Genomic DNA, 26,481 nt, shown 5'->3' with positions numbered 1-26,481 from the left:
CTACGAGGCATGAAAGGGAAAGGACTCTTCTCTGTTTTTAGTGCTTTTGCTTTTTTCTTGTACCTGCAAAATTGAAACAAAGTGATCTACAACTAACTAGATTGCTCAAATGAAATTTGCGGAATTGGAAATATTAATCTAGGAAAGCAGGAAATATTAATCTAGGAAAGCAGGAAATATTAATCTAGGAAAGCAGGAAATACTAATCTAAGAAAGCAGGAAATACTAGTCTAAGAAAGCAGGAAAGTCTATGCTACTTTTGCAGAATGGAAATGAAGCAAACTACTTAGCAGAAGGTAAGAGTAGGAAAGTAGAGGAAAAGCAACAGGTGCTAATACTCTGACGCTTCCCCGGCAACGGCGCCAAAAAGATGGTGAGCTCTAGTATTGTAGCAATAATGCTACAACTCCTGGGGCTTCCTGTCTCTTAATTTTATCAACCCGGTAGTTCGTACAAACTTGGAAGCGACGGTGCTGTATGCACAAGTACTAGCCCTTGTCGCAACTGTCACTTGGTCAGCTGGCGCAAGTCCGCTAGGGCTTAAGCCAACTTCTATAGGCTCACAGAAGAAGCTTTATCAATGATGGACGAAAGTTAACTTCAAAGAAAGGCTACTCTACTTGACAAACTGAATCAAAAGCAACTTAAAGCATGTAAATCTATGAAACCCTAATTTAACTAGTCTATCCTCTATAATGCAAAGAATGTGGGTGCAACTCTTATGAATGCTGTCATTGCCTCTAACAAGTATGAATGAATGGGTCTAAGCTACTGGCATCATGAGAAATGTGTTTTTGTGTTTTTCCTTTAAGTGTGTGGAGTGATTGTGACCTTGGCCTAACTAGGGTTTGATTGTACAGGTGGGATGGAGATGGAAGGAAAGTGTGGGACAGGTTGGGGAGGCTTGGAGAGGTTCCTAAGGATCCTCAGCACCCATCCACAGAGGTCCCTCACGTTCAGAAGCTCGGCAACGAAGTGAATGGTCTCCTACAGGAAGGCTGCTGGGAATTCTACAGGATACTCTGTTTTCTACAGGATGGCTGTGCACGTCTACAGGATGGTTGGTCGTGGAGATTTTAGGAGTGGATGGAGTGTTGGAGTGGTGTGGTAGGCTAAGGGAGATGGAGATGGACCTAATGATGTCTTAGGAAATGGCAAGTCAGACGAAGGAAGGGTGCATGCAATGGGTTGATGTTTTGGAAGGGTGAAATCAACGAGAGTGAAGGAAATGGAGCGGTACGTGGAATGAGAGAGTTGGAGGGCAAGTGAGTGAGGTAGAGGATGAATAGAACTTGCAGGTGGATGGAGAAAATGACGAAGGAAGTGGCTTGAGAAAGAGCAGCGTAAATGAAACAAATGACCTGTGCATCAAAACAAGAGATTCATTAACCTATTATGCCATGAAACCTACAAATCCGAAATGGAAAACAAGAAATGAAACTAATGCGTGAGAGTGCAGTATGGATCAATGTCGAGAATATATGAATGGATTTTCAATAAAAACGTTCATGTGGCAACTTGCGTGGAGATGAAACGACTGCTGTTCTTTTTGGTGGCTGATCATGGTCTACACCCCAATCCCAACGGTGAGATGGCAGTGAGCCTTTTGCAACCTGTTTTTGATGGAGCTCCAAGAGATTTATTCTACCAACCTATCAAACTCGAATACTGAAAGTAAAGCATCATACCAGTCCTATCTATGCTAATGAGAACAACTAAACCAACAAGCTGGAAATCCGAATTGCATAGGAAACTAAACAAACTCAAGTGCTGGAACTAATGGTAAATGCATTACAACACGGAGGAGGACTATGGCTCTCAGGTTGGGCCCTCACCTGAGAGCTATAGCTCCTTGAGAAAACTCAGAACTAACTCAAAAGTGGCCTTCTTTATTCATAATCTGATAACATGCCAAATTGGCTTACAAAAGAGAACGAAACTTGAGCTGTGCTCCAAAATTACAATAGTAATACGAGAGTTTCAACAACCTAACCAAGGCTAAGGCTTCTATACTTATACAAAACGATGCTCCAACAGATATCCATGATTCTAGGAGCTCGGCTGTTCAATCTATAGTTTAACTGCTGATCCTGTAGGATGGTCATAAATGCTGTTTCCTGTAGAGCAGTTTTGAACTGCTGTTCCTGTAGAACAGCTGGTCGTGTATTAAGGTCGGAGGGAGGCTGAAGTGGGCTCGGAGTTCTTGGTGAGGATCACGAGGAATGTCCCCCAAAACCGTGGACAGCCTCTCCTTATGTCAACAATGCCAACTCGTTGTCTCCTTGCCACCTTTTCGTTGTCTTTTGCTCCCTTTTAATGCCAAAACCTGGAATCACAATGCATTAGCTACGTGGATAAAGTGCCTATCCTTTCTCCTACAAACAACATGAATAAACTAAGAAGTGTATGCATAAACAATAAAAATGAATGGTTTGAGCAAGCAAAATAGGCCAAAAATGAGCCCAAATTGTACCAAAATTGGGGCTCATCGCCTACTCTTGCAGAATTGAAATGAAACAACTACTCTACTCTTACTGAAATAAACTATTTAGTAGAATGTTGCAGTAGAAAATAGAAGAAAAGCAGTAATCACAAAATACTCTGATGCTTCCCTGGCAATGACGCCAAAAATATGGTGAGCTCCAACATTGTAGCAATGATGCTGCAACTCCTGGGGCTCCCTTTACTTTTATCAACTCGGTAGTTGGTAACAAACTTGGAAGCGACAGTGCTATATGCACAAGTACTAGCTCTTACTGTAGGTTGTCACTTGATTAGCTGGAAGAAGCTTGCTAGGAGCTTAAGCCAACTTCTATGAGTTCTCAAAAGAAGCCTTTAACTATGATGGAAGAAAGCCAACTTGAAAGAGGCTACTCTACTTGCAGAAAGAGAATGAAAACTGAAAAGAAACACAAACCCTAGCAAACCCTAGTTTTACCCAATAACCATACTTTTGGGAGAAAAGATATGGAAACCACTGAAATGAATGCCATTGACTACTAAAAATGTAAAATTCATGTATTCAAGCTATTTTGGAAGGGAAATGAGAAGAAACCATCTTTTTGTACTTTTGAGCAATTTTATGTGGAATTATTATGCTTGTATTTTAACTAGCTGTGACTATGCAGAGGTTTGGTGGCAAAGGAAGATGGAGTTAGCTTTTGAAGGAGGTGGGTAAGGTGTGGAGAGGTCCTAAGAAGTACCTAGTACCCTTTTGGAGACTTCCATTATGATTAGACTTCGAAAAATCACTCGCATGAACTTCTACAGAAGGCTGCAGGGGATCTACAGGAGGATCTACAGGAGGAGGTCAAAAGTGGTTTTTGGAGGTTTGAAGGTGGAAAAATGATGGGAAAATGGAAATTAATGCTGGATGGAGGTGTTTAGGGTTGTAGTACTTTTTCAATGAAGATCAAGAATGAAGGAGATGGTTTGATTTGTTCTAAGGTCAAGAAAGAAATTTTGCACAAAAATGCAGAAATTAGGGCAGATTGGAGACGTATGGAAAATGAGTGGGGAAAATATTGAGAGATTAACTGGTGCAGTATGTGTTATGGAGGAATGATAAGCTGGAGTGTTCTTCAAGTGAGCTGCACACTTACTCTTCAAGACTGACTCAAGCAAGAACCAAAAAATAGAGTTTTGCCTATTTTGACCTAAAATCTGACCTAAAACCAGAGAAATGTTGAATAGAACTTTATGGACAGAAAATTATGCGAGAAAGACATGGTAAATGAACAAGAAAGGATCTGAGCATGTGAATCCAACTGATATCAACTTCTCCAACTTGAAATCTCACACTAGAAATTGCATTGGAAAGAAAAATCAGTGTTTTTGGTGGCAGCGATAGTTCCTTGATCTCAAATCATGGTCCCAAGGAGGGAGAAAGGAGGTCAAGGCCTACTTGGTAGCCTTTTCGGATCTTTTTCTATTACTGCAAAGAACTATCTAATCAACCTGAAGCAAGAACAATTACTCTAACCATCAAAAGCAACCTAATTAACAAATCAAGATTTAACCTAAACAATAGAAATTATCTCATGAATGCAAGAAAAAAACATATAAATACATAGAGGAGGTGCTGGGAAACTTGGGTTGGGCCCTAAGCCAAGAGCTTCAGCCCTCTAGGAAATATTAGTGTTGGTTCAAAGCTAGATTCATCTTCATTGATCAACAAAATAATAGTTACATCACAAAACTATCTGCAAAAAGAGCTCAAAAATGAGCGGAGTACAAGGCTGCACAAAAGTGCAAAAATCTACTATGAAATGGCCAACCTATTGAGGCTTGAAGCCTTATTATTTATACAAGTGTGGACTCCCAACAGTCCTCCTAAACTTTAGGAACTTGGCTGCCTAAAACTAAAGATAACAACAACTTCACTAGACTTGCTCGGCTACCCCTTGGAATCATCATTGTGGGCCTTTGTACTCCAAGTTGCTGATGGAGAACTCAAGGAAGGGGTCATTAATGAAGGAGACACCCCTCTTATAAGTCCTCAGCCCTGTTTCCTCGAGTTTGGCTGCCAATCTCCTCATAAATGCCTAGTCTTTGTCCAAAAATGTCCAAAAATCTGTAATAAACACTCATTAGAAAATGTGCCAAAGTGACTATCCCCATTCACTCTATTGACATAAATATGTTCAAAAAAATGCACAAAAATATGGAGAATGGTGGATTAAATGAAAATAATATGCAGAATGAGCCCATATAGTTACCCATTTCTGGGGCTCATCATGGGGGTCCCACCTGTAGTTCTCGTAGTTGCGTCCTTAGGGCCCCCAACACAATCTGTAGCTTCGACATGGCTTCTCGGAGTGCTTCCTTGGTGACCTTGTGAACTGTGTTGCCTATGTCATAGAGGTCACCTTCTATTAATGTGATCGGGTCGATGGCCAATTTGGACACCTTGACCTTTTTTCGTCGACTTGATCTCTCTGTGGCGTGCGGCCTTTTCAGCTAGGTGGAAGTTGTGCCTGGATCTACACCTTCTTTTGTGTCCTCTGCTCCCTACCCTGTAGACAAGTCCTGGCCCTCCTCATCCTATGTTGTGGTGGCCCCTGTTGTTTATGTTGCTGCTACTTCTTCGGCGGCCTTTTCCTACTCTGCGGCTACCTTTGCTGCCTTGTGGACAACCCTTACCTCCACATCTTCTTGTTCATTGCGCCTTTTTTGGGCCAAGTTCATGACATGCAACTTGGATTCATCCTTCTACTTCTATGCTATTGTTCTATCCATCTCTACTAGATCCAGAGCTTGCCACTCGGGGGTCCATGATTCTAGCACTGAAAAGATCGCATCATTAATGGTGATGAAGGGGATCTTAGTCCATTTCTATGCCAGATCCTTACACACCTTGATGTACACATTATTCATGTCTGTCTTAAAGTCTGCAAAGCTCCATAGACTGTTGTACATTGTGGCGGGCAAGTGCAACCATCTACTGATCCACATCCAAATGCTCGCCTCCATGAGCACCCAGAAGATCTTTGTTCATGAATCTGCTATGTGTCCTTGGTGGCCTAGAGCGATGAGTACTTTGCAGCCTTTGGTAATTCTTGTTTAGTGCTGGGGAACTAACTTTCCTTGGGAATTTCCCCTATTACCAGTAAAATGGAAAATAGTAGCCACGTGTAGTGGAAGGACTTGCCCTACTCCTAGGCTTCCTTGCTGTTAGTCGAGAATTCCTCGCAGAGGAACTCGACCCAATTGAATTGGACACCCTCTGCACATTGTTCGGCCAGCGCAACTATCAACACTGGTACCTCATCGCCGTGACATTTTCTCATTACTTTCCTTTCCAGGAGTTGGGTGGCTACGTGCACCCCTTTATCTTTAATGTTGCTGATTGCGTAACCCCTCTCTTTCTTCTCTAGTTTTTATTTTTTCTTCATGGCCTATATAAGTGCCAAATCTCTGCTTTTTTTGGCTATCGCCATGGTTTCCTTTCCCTTACAAGTGTTATCAGGAAATCTAGTGTCTATGCAGAGCTGCTAGTCCCATTAAGGCTGGTAGCTACCTTAGAAACAAACAAACTAAAACCACTTTCATTTTCCTTTATGAGAAGTAGATAAGAGGGGAATAAAGGAGACCAACCTCTGTCTTGTGCTTGGTTCCTTGCTTGATTCCTCTCCCTTCTGATAGATCTTTGACACTCGCTTCCTCATCTACCCAGCTTCAATGAGCACCTATGGAATCAAAGTAGCATAATAATATCCAAGAACAGAGATCTACTATCATAAACAATATAGGACCAGATATATATTGACCACACAAATGCATATATCATCAATCATACAAGAATGTGGAGAAAAACTTGAATAGCTTTATTAATAATCAAGAATAGCAAAGAGGATTACAACCAATTGTTCTGACCCAGAATCATCCTATCAACAAGAAAGCCCTTCTTCACCTCATGAAAAGCTTAGATCACCCAACACTATGATGTTACACCAAGAAACCAATAGCACTTCCTTACAAGATACAAAATTCCAGCCTCTGGATCTCTGGGATGAGGGATCCATATATAGATGTTTCCAAGGGGGTGAGTCGGCTTTTGAGATTTGATTAGTGTCCTCTCTCTGATATTTCTTGATTCCACTTGGAGATTGATGATCTCTTACTCATCCCTGAGCGAATGCAGAGAGGCAAGTGTCATAGGAGAAGTTTCTGGAAGATTCCATGATCCTCCACCTCACAGATTGACCCTGCCATTTGTCCACTCTCACCCATTGCACCCCATAGAAGGGATTTTCAGTATGCATCGCACCTCCCGTGTGCATTTAGGTGGGATGCAGCGCACCTTGACCATGGATCAGGTGAGATGGTCCAGTTTTGACCAGTTCTGAGTAGTTTTTCATGGACAACTTCTGGGAGATGATGTAATCAGCTGACCTTGTTCTTTTAGGGGTTGGAACAACACTTTTAGGGATTTAGGAGCCCTTGGTTTATGGAAATTTCTGATTGGGGTTGCAGTGCCAAAAAATGTCTATAACAGTTGCCCCCTAAAGCATGAGGTCGTTAATCTTTTGATGTCGGGTGAAATGCTTTATCATGAGGATCCAAAGTATTTTTGAGCTAGAAGGCGACCTGTAATAAGATACAATACAATACATTCTCTTCATAATATTTTCATGATCTAGCTGAGGCGGGCATTCCCATTCTCAGCTTCATAAATACATTTTCATGTACATAAGACAGACAATCGTCTGAGTGCAGACTGATGATTCTGGTAGAGCCATCATCTCTTGGATTGGATGATTGTCTGTGCAGCAATGATTTACATTTGATGTCTTTATTTTCCTGAATATATATCGTAGCCGGGATGGATGAAACTAGATCTGGGGTCTTCAATCTCGTTCGATCTTCACTCAAAGTACAAGTCGATCCATGTGAGAGATGTTCTGTAGTCGAACATGGAAAGACATCGCCTGATTACCAACCAATGATGTAAGCTGTTAACATGGGCGAGAGGAATCACCGATAATGATGATGACCCTCAAGGTACTACAGTACAATTCACGTGGTGTGAATAAGGGACTTGGCATCGAACACCACGCAAAATCTTTCGGTCGTAGGCCATTGATGTAAACCTATCACCAAAAGTGAGAAACTTGCCATTGAGGCATGCAAGCTTCAAAGTACTGAAATGGTTGTTCCTAGATCGACTTCTTGGATAATGAGCTGATGTCGACAAGAAGAAACCCGTCATATGAGGGCCTTAGTGAATCCCACATCAATGACACAGAACGGAGCAAATGATTTTAATGGAGATGAAAACGATCTGATGATATAAGGTTCAGGGTGACGGTCATGAAAGAATGGAGCGTAAATGTATTGCAGTGGATGAGACACAGGTGAATTCTCTAAGCGACTTCTCTTGAACATATCGGTGACACTGACATAATGGATTGGTAGTGTTAACCCCAAATATGGATGGTGTGATGGACCAATGGTGATATGACTAGTGAACGGAACAAGCCAACCCGACTCGGATGTAGAGTGAAAGTGTCATGTTCAAGAGCGACTTCCTACCAATAAAGTTTCTTCAAGTTTTCTTCCCAATCTTTCCTCGGTCATTGTTGACCAGTACCTCTTTAATTTTTTCAAGCTTGAGGAGGATAACATATGCTTGTTCTATAATTTCCCTTCGGGCAAACCCATCACTATGTTTTAACGAGCCTAGTGATAGTGAAACTCGTTCCTGTCTGTATGGACAAGTTTGTCACTATTCGGTTTTAACGAGTTTAACGACAAAGATAAGTCGGTCCTTTTCAATTTTAGAGAGTCTAAAAAGGGACGTAAAGAAAACTTGAATAACACTTTTTCGTCATATAATCCCTTGAGTCTGAAAAAGTATAAAATAATACAAAAGGGATAAATTTTCGGTAATTTTAACGAGCCAAACAAAACAAGCGCTCGATCTTTTTGTGTAATAATCCCTCAGGTCCAAAAAGATTAAAATCTAAAGGAGGGATAGAACTTCCGGTCACTTTAACAAGCTGGAGAGGCCAATTGCTTGGCAATCGTTTCATATTTTACGAGTTAGATGAAAAGAGCTTAAAGGAGACTCTTTTTTCGAGGAACGAGTGATAAATTCAGGTAGCAAGTAATTCCAGGTAAGGTTTGGAATTTTCCAATCATGGCAGTGTCACAAGGATGGCTAACAGGATCAATCTTCGCAGCTGTTCCTCAAAAAGGGTAAACAATCAAATGGAGGTGAATGATCGGCCAATACAGAGTGGAGGTGATGATGAGAACACGACCAAGGCTTCAAAGGCTGATGATAATGCATTCACGATGGTTATTTACTGGAAATTGGTTCATTCTTTAATGATCTTAAACTCTGGGGGAACGTTTGCTCATTGCTTATGTTTATTTTTTAACGAGCTTGAATTCCGCATTAAAACTACTCGATCTAGTCATATAATAAGGATGTCTCATTTAAAATGGCATTTTTTCAAAGCTTTGCTCCTCATCCTTTCTTTATGCAAGTTAGAAAACGATGAATCCTACGACTTTAAAGGGTTAGAGGACCTACAAATTTTAAAAATAAATGGTCTCTCTTCACTTGCACGCCAAAAGGTTTGCATGCCCCCGGGTATAGAGAAAAGTTTCCAAGTTACCAAAGATTGTTCTATCCGTACTACGGACAAAACACTTCCTCGGCGATGTCTACTGAAATAAACAAAGGTGAGTGGTGCAACTGGCTCCACTCACATAACTTTGACGAAGGAATCTTATTCCAGTCCAATCTCTTAAACCAGTCATATATCCTTCGTGGAAACCTACCCTATACCCAAGGTTTTCCTGTCGAAACAGGCTAGGGTGCATGCCCCCTGGGTTTCAGTCATGTCCTCCGAATCACTCGCGCTCATCAGGTGGACAGACTAGAGATTGATGAGACATTCCTTACGTGAAAAGACCATTCAGGGATGGTATTTGACTATTTGCTATGTGTGAACCAGGGAATGAAAGCTGGTCTACGAGCCTGACCACTCTTCCTTCATGCAGAAAACACATTACTCTAAAGAGTGAGGAGACAATGGCTCCCATGAAATAAATATAGTCGGGTCGAAGGAGTAGATTATAATCTAGGGGTCCTTGGACTACCATTACGTTCATGTGAATGGTTTTCCTTCTCAATGTTATCGGCACATTGGGAAGGATCCCTAACGATCGACTGGTTCCTTTGTCAAAGCCTGTTAGATTTCTCATTTCAGGCAAAAGCGATGGTGAACTAAGCGCTTTCCAAGCAGTTGAGGAAAGGATACTCATAGAAGCCCCTTCATCTATGATGGTACCAGCCATGACCATTCTATATATTTGAGCAATGATTCGAAATGGTACACTGGCTAGTAAACGGGGTCTGCCTAGTAGATTCCAATCGAAGGAAACAACTTGGTTGCTTGGAGGTGGGACCGAATAGATGGCCGGATATGACTCTGACGAACTTCCTTCCTACGGTAAAGGAATGGGTAGACTACCCCCATGTTCATCGGAGTTTGTGCTTACGAAGAGAATTTGAACGGTGTCATTCTTATTCTCTCCGGTGACTGTATCATCTGAAGATGGTCCTTCTGAAGGAAAGACTGGGTCAACTGCCGCCTCGACCTTTTGACTTTCGTCTGGTGTGGATTCAGAGGGTTCATATTCAGTGATAGACGCTTCGGACAACCACAATGGCGTGTTAGCCAGATTTTCAAGTAGTGACAGACTCGACAAGAGTTTCTTATATCCAAGAGGAAGCCATAACGGTGAAACCGGACGGTCATCCAAAACTCTTTTAGCCTCGTCTAAGAAGGGACAACAGTGGACGGCATGATCGCCTCCACAAAGTTTACAAGGAAATTTACATTTTCCTTTTTGTCCAGGGGCTTCACTTTCACTAGTTGACGGTGTATTCTCAACATGATCATCAGAGGTTGATGACACTGGATTGTGCAAACGAGGAGACCAGTCCCTTAAGATCTAAGTCGATGATAGTGGTCTCCTTTGCAAATGACACATGGCGATTTAGGCCTGGACGGTGCAGTGTGTGGATTTTCGGTAGATGATGCCTGGTCACCACTCTTCGCCTTTGGCTCCTTCTTCTCAATTACTTGATTTTTGGCTTTACCAGCTTCATCAAGCCAAGAGGAAGGAGGAGAGGGAGAATTGGACGAAGTAGAAGGTTTGGGGGTATCTCTGGTATCATTTAGTTGTTGACTTGATCGTTCAGGAATCGCAGGGTTCTGAATGACAGAGGTCGAGAAGAGCCATACGGGTAGGCCGATTGTCAATCTTAGAAGCGACAATGTGGCCATATGAGGTGCACCAACATCTCCCCAAGAGGAGAAAGGACTAGGATTTCCCCCAAGGGGAACTCCTTGGTTGGTGGACTCCATTTTTCTCAGCCTAAGACGAACATAGGAAAGGTGATGTTTATTCCAATTAAAATAATGTTTAGACGCTTTCACACAACTTGTTTTTTCAATTTTTAAGAGTCAAGAAAAAACAAAAGATGACAATAGTCGCCTTCGATTTTTAATAAGCTTGAAGTGACAAGTGCTTAGATGGACCTTTTCCTTTAACGAGTCTGAAAAGGAACGAAAGAGACTACTCTGGAAATCTAGATAGAGGGATTACCAAACCAATCGCAAAACTACAGAATACCTTTTACGGTATGGCAATCAATCTTCCCGAATGCCATGTTTAGTGCATTGTGATCGATAGTGCGGCAGACACGGCTTCCCATGGATAAAGGATAAAGCCTATTGTGGTCTCCCAATATATACTCGATGGTACATGGGAGCACAAGTCCGTACTGGCACTTATCGTCTCAAAGTGGAGGAATCACCCAACCAGCAATGAAAACAACAGTTATGAGGCTTTACGACACCAGAATACGTCTCTAGCCTAGAATTCTAAATGTTGTGCATTAGGTTCCAAATCATTTTTAGATTAATTAAATTTATTTTACAGTTGATCTTGCTTAAGAAATTTTCCTTTCAGGTTCACCGCGTGATGTAGATATACAATTCCTAAAATGCAATCTAAGATGATAGACAATCATTTAATCTTCTTTCTGTAATGAAAATCCTAGCTACTAAGGAAAGAGAGACGATATTCTTTCGACATAGAGCAGAGAGCACACACTATATGCACTGTCCTAAATCAAACCAACAAACGGTCTAAATTAAAATGCACATGCATGTATTTGTTTTTAGCCTTCTTAATGTGTGAATGATAAAAAGAAAGCTAAGTGCAAGTCTGAATTATTTTTCAAAGCGACATTACTAACAAGTTTCTTTTCAAGACAAAATGAAGACAATGACAAAACTTTGTTATTTGGAATTGAAAACTTGCTTTCGACACTTGAAAAACTATTAATTCAAATCAAATACAAGAGTAACAGTGTAATCGACTATCAAGAACAATCAGATTCTCTTCTATGACTAAAAACGACACTTCCAAATCAAGAAACGATAGTTCAATTATGCTACTTCTTTGTAAAAGAGAACTAAAAATGGCTCACAATACATAAAAACATTTACAGTTCTTTGCACAATGGAGGAAGAATAATGGAAAGGAAGGGGGTTTCCAACAGAGGTATACTGATTACAGACAGCGAAACTCCTTAATAGAGCTGAAAAGAGTGAAAAAACCAAAATCTGAAGGCAAAATTAGCCCTTTCTGATCAGCGCATCTGTTACACAGGGATTCCAGTGTGAATCCCACCTATAGCACACGAGAAGTGCGATGCATACTGATATCCTTGAAGGGAGGGTGCGATGGTACAATGTGAGACTTTTTATCCAGTTCTTGATCACAGTTTGCAGCACAGTTCAGGGATTTTGGCCGAGCAAGTGATAATCAGTAAATAAATCACAGGGCTAGATCTAAGGAGGTTACTAGAGCCATCAGAAGGGCAATTAGAGAGCTTGTAAATCGATTGTTCAGTTTATAAATAAAACCTGAAGATAGAATGAAGCAGTATTGATCTACCTTGAACTTGCATAGAAAATGCAATTCGAAGGCTAGCTGGCTTGACTTCAGGCTTCGTCTGTAAGTTTATAAAGCAAACAAATATAGACAAACAAACAATCTATTCACTCACGAGCGGAGTCGCCATTTTTTTATCGGGAAATCTAGTGTCTATGCAGAGCTACTAGTCCCAATAAGGCTGGTAGCTACCTTAGAAACAAACAAACTAAAACCACTTTCGTTTTCCTTTATGAGAAGTAGATAAGAGGGGAACAAAGGAGACCAACCTCTGTCTTGCGCTTGGTTCCTTGCTTGATTCCTTTCCCTTCTGATATATCTTTTTCACTCGCTTCCTCGTCTACCCAGCTTCAAAGATCACCTGTGGAATCAAAGTAGCATAATACTATCCAAGAACAGAGATCTACTATCATAAACAATATAGGACCAGATATATATTGACCACACAAATTCATATATCATCAATCATACAAGAATGTGGAGGAAAACTTGAATAGCCTTATTAATAATCAAGAATAGCAAAGAGGATTACAACCAATTGTTTTGACCCAGCGTCATCCTCTCAGCAAGAAATCCCTTCTTCACCTCATGAAAAGCTTAGATCACCCAACACTATGATGTTACACCAAGAAACCAACAACACTTCCTTACAAGATACAAAATTCTAGCCTCTGGATCTCTGGGATGAGGGATCCATATATAGATGTTTGCAAGCGAGGTGAGTCATCTTTTGAGATTTGATTAGTGTCCTCTCTTTGATAGTTCTTGATTCCACATGGAGATTGATGATCTCTTACTCATCCCTGGGCGAATGCAGAGAGGCAAGTGTCACAGGAGAAGTTTATGGAAGATTCCATGATCCTCCACCTCACAGATTGACCCTACCATTTGTCCACTCTCGCCCATCGCACCCCATAGAAGGGATTTTCAGTATGCATCGCACCTCCCGTGTGCATTTAGGTGGGATGCAACGCACTTTGACCATGGAGCAGGTGAGACAGTCCAGTTTTGACCAGTTCTGAGTAGTTTTTCATGGAGAACTTCTGGGAGATGATGTAATCAGCTGACCTTATTCTTTTAGGGGTTGGAACAACACTTTTAGGGACTTAGGAGCCCTTGGTTTATGGACATTTATGATTGGGGTTGCAGTGCCCAAAAATGTCTATAATAATAGGGGAGCCGAGAAATCTTATGGATGAGATCTGCTGTGATGGGAATATGCTCCTCCAGCCATAAGTACCCATCATGCATTAGGCAAAGCAGCTACCTAATGAAAACAATAGTGATAGGTGCACGGTGAAAGTGTGGAATCCATAGCAAATGAAATAATTTGGACTTCTCTACAGCACGCAGCCATTTCCACAGCTCTAGTGTTGTGACTGACCCCTCCATGCTTTGCTTCATGAGGCTCTCCATCTCCAAGTGTGGTAACTTCTCTCTATCCACGAGGTCCCAATCTTCAAACTTCATTGTGGGTACGCGATCCTGGTGCAAGCCCTTAAACACAGTTCCTTCGGGGAGGAGTTGGGTCTGGAGTGTGCTCTTAGTGGCATCGAAGTCCTTGGTTATCTTAGCTTTCCCTTTCTATAGAGGGATGTAGTCAGACAATTTTGCTGCAGAGCACACCGGCTCGATTTCCTCTTCCATGTCTTTTGCTTCCTCTATCTCAGTGACGAGAGCTTGTAGGTCCTCCTCCTCATCATCTGTCTTAATAGTAATAGCCTTGCCCTTTTCTTCCATTGAGATTTTACCGAATCATGGATTCCTCGGGGACATGCAAACTGGTCCTACTGCCTGCTTATCTTTCTTGGACCTCGGCGTCTGGGGTGATTTTGGGATTTCTGGCATGACCACAGTGTCTCCGGGAACATCTTGTACTGTGGGGTTCTCCGCGGCCTCATCGATGGTTCCTATTGTTGAGCCTAACCCTCTCCTGGTAGTTGTCATCTTGTTTGAGCTGTCTGTGGTCGTTCGCGAACATCGGGGCTCAAATCTTGCTCGGCGCTCAACACTCTATGCTCTAATCAACTGATCAAATCTCAAATGAGTAAGTGTTGTCTCGTGGTTAGCCCCTGCAGTTTTATAGCACCTTTTGAATTCAAATTTGATTGTTCCCCCCAATTTTGGGCCATCAATGCTTTCTTGGAGGTAGATTGCCCCAAATATTTCCCTTAATTCATGTCTTAAATGCTTGCCACGCGCTCCCTTTTGCCTTAAATTGGACATCTTGTCTTGAACAGTGACACCAATGGTTACTTTCCAACCTACCCGCATGGTAGCGTAGCCCCCCATGTGCAGGCGTGAACCTTGCGTCATGTTGATTCTACGTGCACCTCCCTCATCGCAGACCTCCCAAATAGACTCTTTTATAGTCCCTTGCTCTCTTTAAACTACCCGAAGCACTAAGACTATGCTCCCTATAGCTAGTCAAGTGGTCACACCACCTTTGCGAGACTTCAACTCGTCTTCCAGTATAGTCTACGGAAACTTCTCAATTGCCGGCACAACCTCCACCACCGTGTGTTCTACTTTATGTAATGCACTCCCCTAGTTACTGCGTTTCGTGAGGTGCAGTTGTAGCCATGGTAAAAAAGTTATAAAATCTTGGCAAAAATCTTCTAATGTAGTGGTATGATAATTCGTATCTTGCTTTTTCATCCTTGGTTTATCGCTGAGACATGCTTGCGTGATCTCATTTTTCAGCCTCTTGATTTTAGCGTCCATCCAAATGCTTTTCTTCCTCAATCATAGCCGATCCTTTTTGAGCTCATGAAGTCTAATGTTCCCTCGCCAGATGGCTTCCTGAATCCTTATATGTTCGACCTCACATAGATGTGTGATTTCTTCCTCGTGGTCATCGTGCATTGTCATAACTGCAAGAGCCATTACATGTGGATTCCTTTTTGTATTCTCTTCAGAAATTATAGTCTCTACTCTGTTTCGTACCTTTGGAATCACCTCCGTGTTCAGGGTCTTGCACATGGTCTTATAGGCCCATTGAACCGCTAGCACGCACAAGTCCCAATTAGTTTGTCTCACCTGGTGAACCTTGTTTAGTGCTATGCACACCCTATCGAGTGCTTCATCGTGGAGAATTGGTATCGCGCGTCACCTTTTCTGCTACTGTGGTTTGTTCTGATTCTTTATTTTTGGGGTGATGTGCGCTTGTCTAGGTTGTACAACATATGTGTGTACCCATTAGGAAAGGTGGGCATGCACATTGTTCTGCCCCAGTTGATTGGCTTTTGTTCGGAGCTAGGGTTTTCCAAAATGTATGCGCATCATCCTTCTGCATCCATGCCAGTCCTAAAAATTTCCTTCATGCGTACCCCATGATCATGTGGGTGTTTCACACAACACCCATTTCAGAGAATCGAATCGTTGTTTTTTTGGTATCGCACTTTCAAATTTGCTTAGAAATTCATTCACCACTGACAATCCATCATATGTCGGCAACTCCCTTGCCTCTGTTGTCACACAACGCAGTGATCTAGTCACCATGTTTCAATTAATATTTGTTACTTCGTGCAACTGATTCTGCCATCGCTCTATCTCTTCATTTGAATCCGAAGTGGAAGAGCTTTCGTGCTCCCATGAAATCCTTCCATCTGGAGTCAGATTCACCCAATCCTCTTCTCACACGGTTATCTTGTAAATACAATCGAGATCGTGATCACTATCAAACACATATTTCATTAAATTTGGAAGTATTTTATTACAAGGCCTTCAACAAAATTCATTTTTTTGTGGATCGCCATATTAACTTGATTCAACATTAAAATAATTTGCAAGTAATTTCAACCCAATTAGAGATCATGAATAGGTCAAACATGGGGTTGTTATGTATAATAGTATCAATACACAATAGGAGTGTGAAATCAAACTCTTAGAAGAAATTGATTTAATCTAAATCATGTTAGTATGCCAAACATCCAATAAAGATATTATAGTTATGGATAACATGCTAGATTCCTCGATGTTTAAATTTTATGTTTGGCAACTCTAGTCCCCTTTCTCCCAACCTACGGGGGATTTTTTGATTGAATGATGGTGATGTGAGGATCTTATTGTAAATGACAAGGATAGGTATCCCCTGCATTGCATTGAAACTAGTCTACTAAAACCTTAGTAAAATGTTCTTGTGCTCAATTTCCTATGATCCATTTATGCCTTTATGAAGCACTAATGAGGGGGTCATCATTCATCTTCATAGCATGCAGGCATCTGCTATAAAAGTTATACATTGTTGATCTAGGTATTTCAAGAAGGTTAGGCACCATTCATGTATCTCCAATCAAATCCAAGTGTTATAGACATTTTTGTGCCTCGCAGCATGGAGCATGAAATGTCAATAATTACAGGGATCCTCAGTCCCTAAACATGTTGTTCTTACCCCTAGAAGAACAAGGTCAGCAAACCACAGCACTTCCCATCAGTTCTCCACCTGAAAAACACTCAAAACAGGCTATTTTTGGATCATGTCAACTGCTCCACTGAGCAACTGCGCTGAATGTCAACTGCTCCTCCTTGTACCTGCGCTGAAAGTCAAAAGCAATGAAGGCTACCTGCGCTGGGCGAGATTGGCCAAGTGGCACAGTCATTCTGCAAGGTGTCAATTGCCCAGGAAGCTTCCAAACTGACACTTGGTTCATGAGATTCGCCCTGTGATGAGTAAGAGGTACTTGATCTCCATGTGTAAGCAAGGATCTCCAAGTGGACTCAAGAACTGAAGATTAACTGAAGAGGGAGAGGACACAAGGCAGCTTTATGTCAGTCTCAAGCTGACTCATCCTCTCTTCTTCTTTCCTATATATAGAGCTCTTCTATGAGGTCTAAGGAGGCTGGAATTTTGTGTAAAGCAAGGAGGTGTTGTTGGTTTACAGTTAGAGCTATTGGGTGATTGTTTTACTAGAGGTGAAGAGGAGAGTTCTTGCTGTTGGGGAGGTGCTGCTGGATTGGAGCCATCAATGGTTGTAACCTTCTCAGAACCCTGTTACTTCTATCAATAAAGTTTTGCATGTTCTCCTATATACTTGTATTGCATTGATGTATTGTATTTACTTGTATATTTGATTCACTCTAATCCATGCATCAGTTATGAGTACATGTATCTTGTAGTTTCCTCTCTTGTTTTGTGCAGGATCTGTGTGTAGCTGGGCCGGCAAAGAGAGCAAGGAGCTGGGAACAAGAGACAAAGAGAGAGGATAAGGATCGACTAAGCGAAAGACACCAGGTTGGTTAATCTTTTCTTCCTTCTCTCTGTACTTTCATAAAGGAAAACATCAAAGCTTTACTTTCAGTTGTTGCTAAAGACTGTCACCTTTAGAGTAGGGATAGGGTCATCCGAGTCGGATACTTTTCCCCACAACAAACTGGCGACTCCGCTGGGGAGCCTAGTATCTTGTTGGTGTTTGTAGTATCTTTGCTATTCATTTCCTGAAGAAAAGAGTACCAAATTGAAAAGCTTTTGACTATATCAAAAGCGAAGTAGAGGGGCTGCTACTCTTGCTCATTTTCTGAGCAGATTCATGATTTGAAGAGCTGATCTACAAAAGACTCTTTACTCTTTGTGATAGCTTTTCATCCTCTTGATCATCCCTTAGCCTGCACTTGACCTATAGCTTTTTATTTCAGCAAAAACAGTGCATTTTTGAGCTTTTTATGACCCGGAAGTCCTTGTAAACGCAACTCTCGTGTCTCAGTGCAGGCTGTCCACAGGCAGTCTGCATTTCAGCGCAGGTACTCCCTTCGGGAACTGCGCTGAGAATCAAACTGACAGACCAGAGCCTGCGTTGGTCCAGTTAGCCAGTGTCTTGCTAAGGTTTCCCTTTGTGTCTGAGCCCTGTTTTCACTGATTTTTTGCTGATTGCTTGCTGGTCATTGTACTTGCTGTAAACCATTTTCCTTGACATTATTCCACCTCAGTTGTGTGATGAAACTGTGAATGTTCTTTCAGTATTTCTTGTTTCAGTTACAGTTTCCCATTGTGAAAAGCGAACCAGTATAGCTGTGGCCTCTTAGATCCTGAACTGTAAAAGTGTCTTTGTGATCTTAAGAGCTAGTTTTATTACTGTTCATGGCTGTTTGAGTTTGTTTGTTTTTCATTTTATGGTTTGAATTCATACATTTTTAGTGTCAAAACAAGTGCTTGTAAAGCGTCTTTTCATTTTAGACAAAACTTGTTTGTTTACGCTTCAAATTGAATTCGAAAATTATACGACAATTTCCTTTTTTGTCTACATCAACATTAAGGGAAAAGAAAAGAAATACATGCATCTTGCATTTGCATATTTTGATAAGTTTGCGTGACTGATCTAGGAGAAAGTGCATTAGTTTGTGCTTGGTGCTCTGTGTGGAAAGATAATGTTTTTCTCTCCCCTCAGTAGTTAGGATTTTCAAAGCTAAAAAGATTATAAAGCTTGCTTATCATTTTAGCTGCATTTAGGAATTTGTACCAATACATCTCGTGGTGATCCTGAAAGACAAACTGCTAAACAAGATCAACTTAAAATATATTGAATGAATCTAAAAACGCATTGTAACATAACGCTCACAATAGAGGTCTAGGTAGAGACGTGTTCCGGCGTCGTTAAACGTAGTGACTGTCGATCTCTACGAAGGTGGGTGATTCCTCCTGAGGGACGATAGCACTAATACGGACTTGTGCTCCCGCGTACCGTCGCGTATATTGGGAGACCCCTATAGGCATTTATCATTTATCCTTAGGAAGCCGTGTCGACCGCCCTACTAATCGCGATGCAGTGAACACAGCATTCACGAAGATCGACCACCCGTACCGTAAAACGTATTCTGTGGTTTCGCGAGAGGTTTGGCACACCCTCTGCCTAGATCTCCAGAGCAGTTTCTTTTGGCCTTTTTCAAACTCTATAACTGAAAAAGTCCAACCGAGCATTTGTCACTTCGGGCTCGTTAATACATCGAAGGCGACTAGAGTCATCTTTAGCTTTTTCTCGACTCTTAAAACATGAAAAAGCAAATTTGTGTCTAAAAGCGTCTAATAAAATTCATTCAATACGGAAACATAATTCCCCTTTTTGTATTTTAGTTGATCAAGTAATCCGCAACCGTGGAGGAAAGTCAATTAAAACTCCGTCGTTCGGGGAGACTCGCGAGTCAACCGTCTTTGTCTCCGGAATCGAGAATAGTACGGACGAAGCGAACTCGCTTGACCGGGTCAAAATCTCCCATTAAAGTTAGAACAACAGTTCCGACAACATTTGAGATTCTGGTCACTCCTAATATTTCTGGAATCCCTGCCTCTATTGAAGAAGTTCAACAGCAACAGAGGGACAGTTGTACTGATCCTAGTCTGAAGACAAGTACTTGCATAACTGAACCAGTTCCATCTGAAACCGGTCCACAGAGTCTTGTTGCTCAAACAACTGTCGCTGTCGAAGCAACCCCTTCTTCGGCACCAGAAATCTTTTACGGACCTGACGGTCTTCCTCTTCCTCCTGGTCTGATTGCAATAGAGGAAATCGTAGAGGACCAGCAAGCAAATACTCCAACTCATTTTGGAGTAGGCGCCACTCTTTTTCCTTCTGCATCAGAAGTTTGTCCATCGCCACTGGAAGTTCCTGTAGAATCGTTAGGCAGTTTATTGGATAGACTTAAAATGTCTGAGCAGCCGTCGACATCTAGGACTGTGCCAAATGACACAGCGACAACAGAAACTCCTGCTGTCACTCCAACGATGTTTACCGGCATACCAGCTATCCCGACTAGCTCTCATCAGCTAGAAGGAGTCCACCCAGGGACTATTATGACAACTTGGTCTGTTCCAGTTTGTTCTTCCGGTATAATGCCCGGTAATTCTTATGTTGAAACTAGACAAATTGATCCCTTTGGAAATCAGTTTGGGCCATCCAGTCCTCAAAGGCAATCTATACCCTTGAGTTCCGGATTGTTACCATATGGGGGGCAATATGCCCTTTCACTTCCCCTTCCGGGGGGATACCCATACGGCAGTTTTCAACAACATTCAGGTTTGACTGAAGTAACGACGAGTGGTTGGGTACCTATGTTACCCCAACAACCAAGAGTTGTATATTCCATGCAACAGTGTGTACCTATGTCTAGTATCCCGACGACGCCAGCGATTGTAACCGTGTCGCAAGTTCAATCGATGCCTGTTGTATGTCAACCCCAAGTTGTAATGTAACAGCCCATTGAACCTGCAACACAACCACAATCGCCAACTGCCGGGACGACACAGACACAAACGGGAACCATAACCCCGCATCTTGGTCCGTTGGTTAGTATCGCACAGCAAAACATGGCTTCACAACCATGGATGGTGCAATACCAACAACCTCAGTTTCAACAGGTGTACCAGGGATCTGAACAACAGATCTTTACGAATAGTGGGCAACCCTATATTCAGAACGGGTTAAATCAACCACTTTACAGTGGCCAAGCCCACCAGCCCTATCAGTCATATCAACATCAGTTGCATTATGCTGGTATGCAAAGGCCTACTGCTCAGGCGATTCCATCGTATCCTGGGTACGCCTCGCCAAACCTGAGTCAGCAGTTGCCATTCGTGGCAACTCTAGAATTACCAGATTTACATCGATTGACGAACGATCCAATCGCCTATGCCCATTGGTGGCCAGCGATTCCTTACAAACTTCCTTCGGACATTCCTAAATTCAATGGAAATCCTGGCGAAGACCCGTCGAATCATGTGATGACATTCCATCTGTGGTGTTTGTCGAATACCTTGAATGATGATTCGATAAGGGTTCGCCTTTTCCAGAGGACATTGACTGGTCCGGCGGCTAAATGGTATATTGAATTACCTAGAGCCTCTTTCGACAATTTTAGTTCCCTAGCCACGACTTTCTTAACACACTTTCAGTTACCTATAAGGTACGAAACTGGAACAGAGATCTTGACCAATTTCAAGCAGACAACGCCCACACATATATCAGATCATATACATGAGTGGCGTCGTCGTCGCAGAATGGTAAAAACCTATGTTCCAGATCAGCTATTAGCTGAGTGGTTTATAAAGTCGCTTCTTCCTGCTATAACAGAAGATGTGGCCAAAGGAGGAGTCGTAACAGAGGAGCAGGTTATTGCTCATGCTCAATATTTGGACTTAGTATATACTCAGTCGGGCACGCTCTATGATAAGATACCTGACGCCCCCAGACCGGAATTTTCAATCCCTCCTCCTCCCGGATCGAATAGTGACTCTCATGCCGGTGATGGCGTGATTGGAACCGCAAACGCTAAGTCGACAAAGGATTCAAATAAGAAAGCCCGTAAGACTTCGAATCAAAAAGCAAATCAAGAAATTCTTGCTTCGGAAGTAAATGCTGTATCTACGGATAAAGGAAAAAACTCCAATCAACCAGGAAGCAAGAAAAATCAAAACAAAGAGAAGAAAAAACAAGGAGATTCGTCTCCTCGAAAAACTTCTTTTGGAAAAGGGAAACCACCTTCGGGGTGTCAGATATGTGATGAGGATCATTGGACAAAAGATTGTCCATATAAAGCCGAGTTTAAAAAATTCTTAAAGAATTCGAAAACCTCAGCTGTGTTGACTGATCCGTTTCCTAATCCTGGTCAAAATCTGGTTGCTAATCAAAATGCTTCCCGATCCCAAGTGCTTATGTTGTCTACCTCAAAGCAGCAGAATAATGCTTTGACAAGGAATAAAGATTACGGGAATCCATGGCTGTCAAATAACAAGGCTAATGAACAACCTAGTAGTTCGACGACAGCTTTGACCAAAGTTGTGCCACCCATCATTCCTGAACCAATGGTAAAGTTGCCAAAGGGAGTAGTACACAAATCGACATTTAATCCTCGTGCCAAAATAGCACAGAATTATAATATAATAGAGGACTTGGCCCAATCGCCGTCCGCTATGTCGACACTGGAGGTACCGCAAAATTGCCCCTCCCAAGAGCAAACTTTATTATCAGCAATAGGTGGGATTGGCCCAATGGATTCCAATCTTGTGGCCTTTGATTATAAAGGATATGACCCTAAGTTACCAGCTCAACTAGCTTTCCTTATTCAAGTGAAAGCCCTCAACAAAACTGTTCATCGAACAATTATTGATGAGGGGGCATCTACATGTCTTATGTCGATGAGTTGCTGGAAAAATTTAGGCTCACCACCCTTGTCGAAATCGTCAACGACGTTAAAAGCATTTGATGGATGATCATACACTCCATACGGGATTTTAAGTAACTTGCAAGTTGAACTGGGGGGCAAAACAGTAGGAATTGATGTTGAAGTAATTGATGGAAACCTCGATTACAACATCCTACTTGGAAGACCATGGATCTATGCCATGGCCGCAGTTGTGTCAACCTACTTCAGGAAGATTGCATTCCCCTTCCAAGGGGGAATTACAATCGTTGGCCAACAAACTTTTCTCCACGACAGTTCACAAGTTACAGAGAGCATTCCAATGATCCATGGAAGGAATCATTTGCTCCAAAATATCGGAGTAGGTCTCCTAAAAGACCCTGCCTTAATGGGTACTTTCGCCCTACCGCCTCCAAGTAATCTGGCGGGAGTGGCCACAGTGGAAACCTACAAAATGAAATCTAATCCAATCTTCTGGTTGGATTCGGAAGATTCCTAGATATTTTGTCGGCTTCGAGGATAGTTCCTATCTCAGGTCAACCTCGTTAAAAAATGAAAAACCATGAGGATAGTTCTTTTACTATGTCAACCTCATTAAAAAATGAAACAATCCCCTTTCCAGATCTCAATGGTAAACCTTCATTCCAATCAACAAAGTTGAATGCAATGAAGCTTGGGGGGCATGCACCTCGATTTGCATTATTATGCTGGGGGCATGCAAACTTATCATCGAGCAGTTTTAGCAATGTTCATGCTCGTTAAAAAATAAAAGCAATCATCGAGCAGTTTTACCGCGGAATTTATGCTCGTTAAAAAATAGAAAAGCGTGAGAAAAAGTTTCCACCAGAGTTCAAGCTCAGTAAAAATGAACCTATCCCGGTAAATAACCATTGCGATCGTAAAATTATCAACCTTAAAAACCTTGGTCGTGTTTTCATCCATCACCTCCACCGTCATTTGGCCGGTCGTTCACCCCCATATGATTGTTTACCCATTTTGAGGAACAGCTGCGAAGAGTGATTTCACCCAGCCATCCTTGTGACACTGCCGTGATTGGAAAATTCCAACCTGTACCTGGAATCTACTGCTATCCCTGTTAATCACTCGTTCCTCAAAAGACGAGTCTTCTTTGAGCTCTTTTCACTGACTCGTAAAATATGAAAAGTTTGCCGAGTTTTGGCCTTCCAGCTCGTTAAAGCGACCGGAAGAGCTATCCCTCCTCTAGATTTTAATCTTTTTGGACCTGAGGGATTATTGCACAAAAAGATCGAGCGCTTGTCTTGTTCGGCTCGTTAAAAATAACGAACACCCATCCCTTCTGTATTGTTTTATACTTTTTCGGACTTAAGGGATTAGATGACGAAAAAGGAATTATGGAGTTAACTTTCTGTACCTTTTCAGACTCTCTAAAAATGAAAAGGACCGAGTTATCCTTGTCGTTAGACTCGTTAAAATGATTAAATAGCGACAAACTTGTCTTTAGACGAGAACGCGTTTCCCTATCGCTAAGCTCGTTAAATCATAGCGATGGGCTTGCCCGAAGGGCAGGTTATAGAACAAGCATATGTTATCCTCCTCAAGCTTGACAAAAATAAATAGGTACTGGTCAGAAATGACTGGGGAAAAATTGGGAGAACTTCAAAGTTTAATGGTAGCAAGTCACTCTTGAACATGACACTTTTCTTTCGTACCACATCGGGTTGGGTTGTTTCATTCACCGGTCTCATCACCATGGTCCTCGCCAAACCATCCACATTTGGGGTAATGCTACCGATCCATCACATCAGTGTCGTTGTATGTTCAAGAGAGGTCATTCTGAAAGTGTCAACCGTGTCCCATCCACTGCCATACATTATCCTTCATCCATTCATGATCGCCACCCTGAATCATATGTCACAGTTTGTTTTCACCTCCACTAAAATCATTAGCTCCGTTCCGTGTCATTGATGTGGGATTCATTAAGGCCCTCCCTTGACGGATCGCTTCTTGTCGACTTCAGCTCATTATCCAAGAAGTTGATCTAGGAACAACCCCATCAGTACTTTGAAGCTTGCATGCCTCAATGGCAAGTTTCTCACTTCCGGCGACAGGTATACATCAATGACCTTCGACCAGAAGATTTTGCGTGGCGTTCGACGCCAAGTCCTTTATTCACGCCACGTGAATTGTACTGCAGTACCTTGAGGGTCATTATCATTATCGGTGATTCCTCTCGCGCTTGTTAACGGTTTTCATCACTGACCGGTAATCAAGCGATGTCTTTCCATGTTCGACTTCAGCGAAATTCTCACATGGATCGACTTGTACTTAGAGTGAAGATCGAACGAGTTTGAAGACCCCGGATCTAGTTTCATCCATCCGGGCTGCGATACATATTCAGGAAATATAAAAGCATTTGTCATGTACATCATTGCAGCAGATGATCATCCTACTCAAAGGATGATAATTTCAGCAGAAAATTATCAGTCTACCATCAGACGATCGTCTGTTATATGTACCAAAATGTATTTATAAAGCTGAGCATGGGAATGCCCGCCTCAGCTAGATCATGAAAACAGAATGAAAAATAATGTATTGTATTGTATTGTATTACAGGGCGCCTCCTCAGCACTGGAATGAACTTCGGACCCTCTAGATAAAGCATTTCACCCGATAAATGGCCTCATACTTTAGGGGGCAATTGTTATAGACATTTTTGTGCCTCGCAGCATGGAGCATGAAATGTCAATAATTACAGGGATCCTCAGTCCCTAAACATGTTGTTCTTACCCCTAGAAGAACAAGGTCAGCAAACCACAGCACTTCCCATCAGTTCTCCACCTGAAAAACACTCAAAACAGGCTATTTTTGGATCATGTCAATTGCTCCACTGAGCAACTGCGCTGAATGTCAACTGCTCCTCCTTGTACTTGCGCTGAAAGTCAAAAGCAATGAAGGCTACCTGCGCTGGGCGAGATTGGCCAAGTGGCACAATCATTCTGCAAGGTGTCAATTGCCCAGGAAGCTTCCAAGCTGACACTTGGTTCATGAGATTCGCCCTGTGATGAGTAAGAGGTACTTGATCTCCATGTGTAAGCAAGGATCTCCAAGTGGACTCAAGAACTGAAGATTAACTGAAGAGGGAGAGGACACAAGGCAGCTTTATGTCAGTCTCAAGCTGACTCATCCTCTCTTCTTCTTTCCTATATATAGAGCTCTTCTATGAGGTCTAAGGAGGCTGGAATTTTGTGTAAAGCAAGGAGGTGTTGTTGGTTTACAGTTAGAGCTATTGGGTGATTGTTTTACTAGAGGTGAAGAGGAGAGTTCTTGCTGCTGGGGAGGTGCTGCTGGATTGGAGCCATCAATGGTTGTAACCTTCTCAGAACCCTGTTACTTCTATCAATAAAGTTTTGCATGTTCTCCTATATACTTGTATTGCATTGATGTATTGTATTTACTTGTATATTTGATTCACTCTAATCCATGCATCAATTATGAGTACATGTATCTTGTAGTTTCCTCTCTTGTTTTGTGCAGGATCTGTGTGTAGCTGGGCCGGCAGAGAGAGCAAGGAGCTGGGAACAAGAGACAAAGAGAGAGGATAAGGATCGACTAAGCGAAAGACACCAGGTTGGTTAATCTTTTCTTCCTTCTCTCTGTACTTTCATAAAGGAAAACATCAAAGCTTTACTTTCAGTTGTTGCTAAAGACTGTCACCTTTAGAGTAGGGATAGGGTCATCCGAGTCGGATACTTTTCCCCACAACACCAAGTACATCAAATGAGAGTTCTTAAATGGGTATTCAAGTCATTCCATTATGATGGACAGTGTCACAAATTGAAGTAAACAAGAAGCTTTAGTGGTGAATTCTTGTAAGTAGTGGAGGCAAGG

The sequence above is a fragment of the Pinus tabuliformis genome, chromosome 6, assembly GCF_031772625.1.
Source record: "Pinus tabuliformis cultivar Carrire ecotype Pingquan chromosome 6, CPIR1, whole genome shotgun sequence".
NCBI classification, from domain to species: domain Eukaryota; kingdom Viridiplantae; phylum Streptophyta; class Pinopsida; order Pinales; family Pinaceae; genus Pinus; species Pinus tabuliformis.
Note: the sequence above shows the minus strand (reverse complement) of the source record.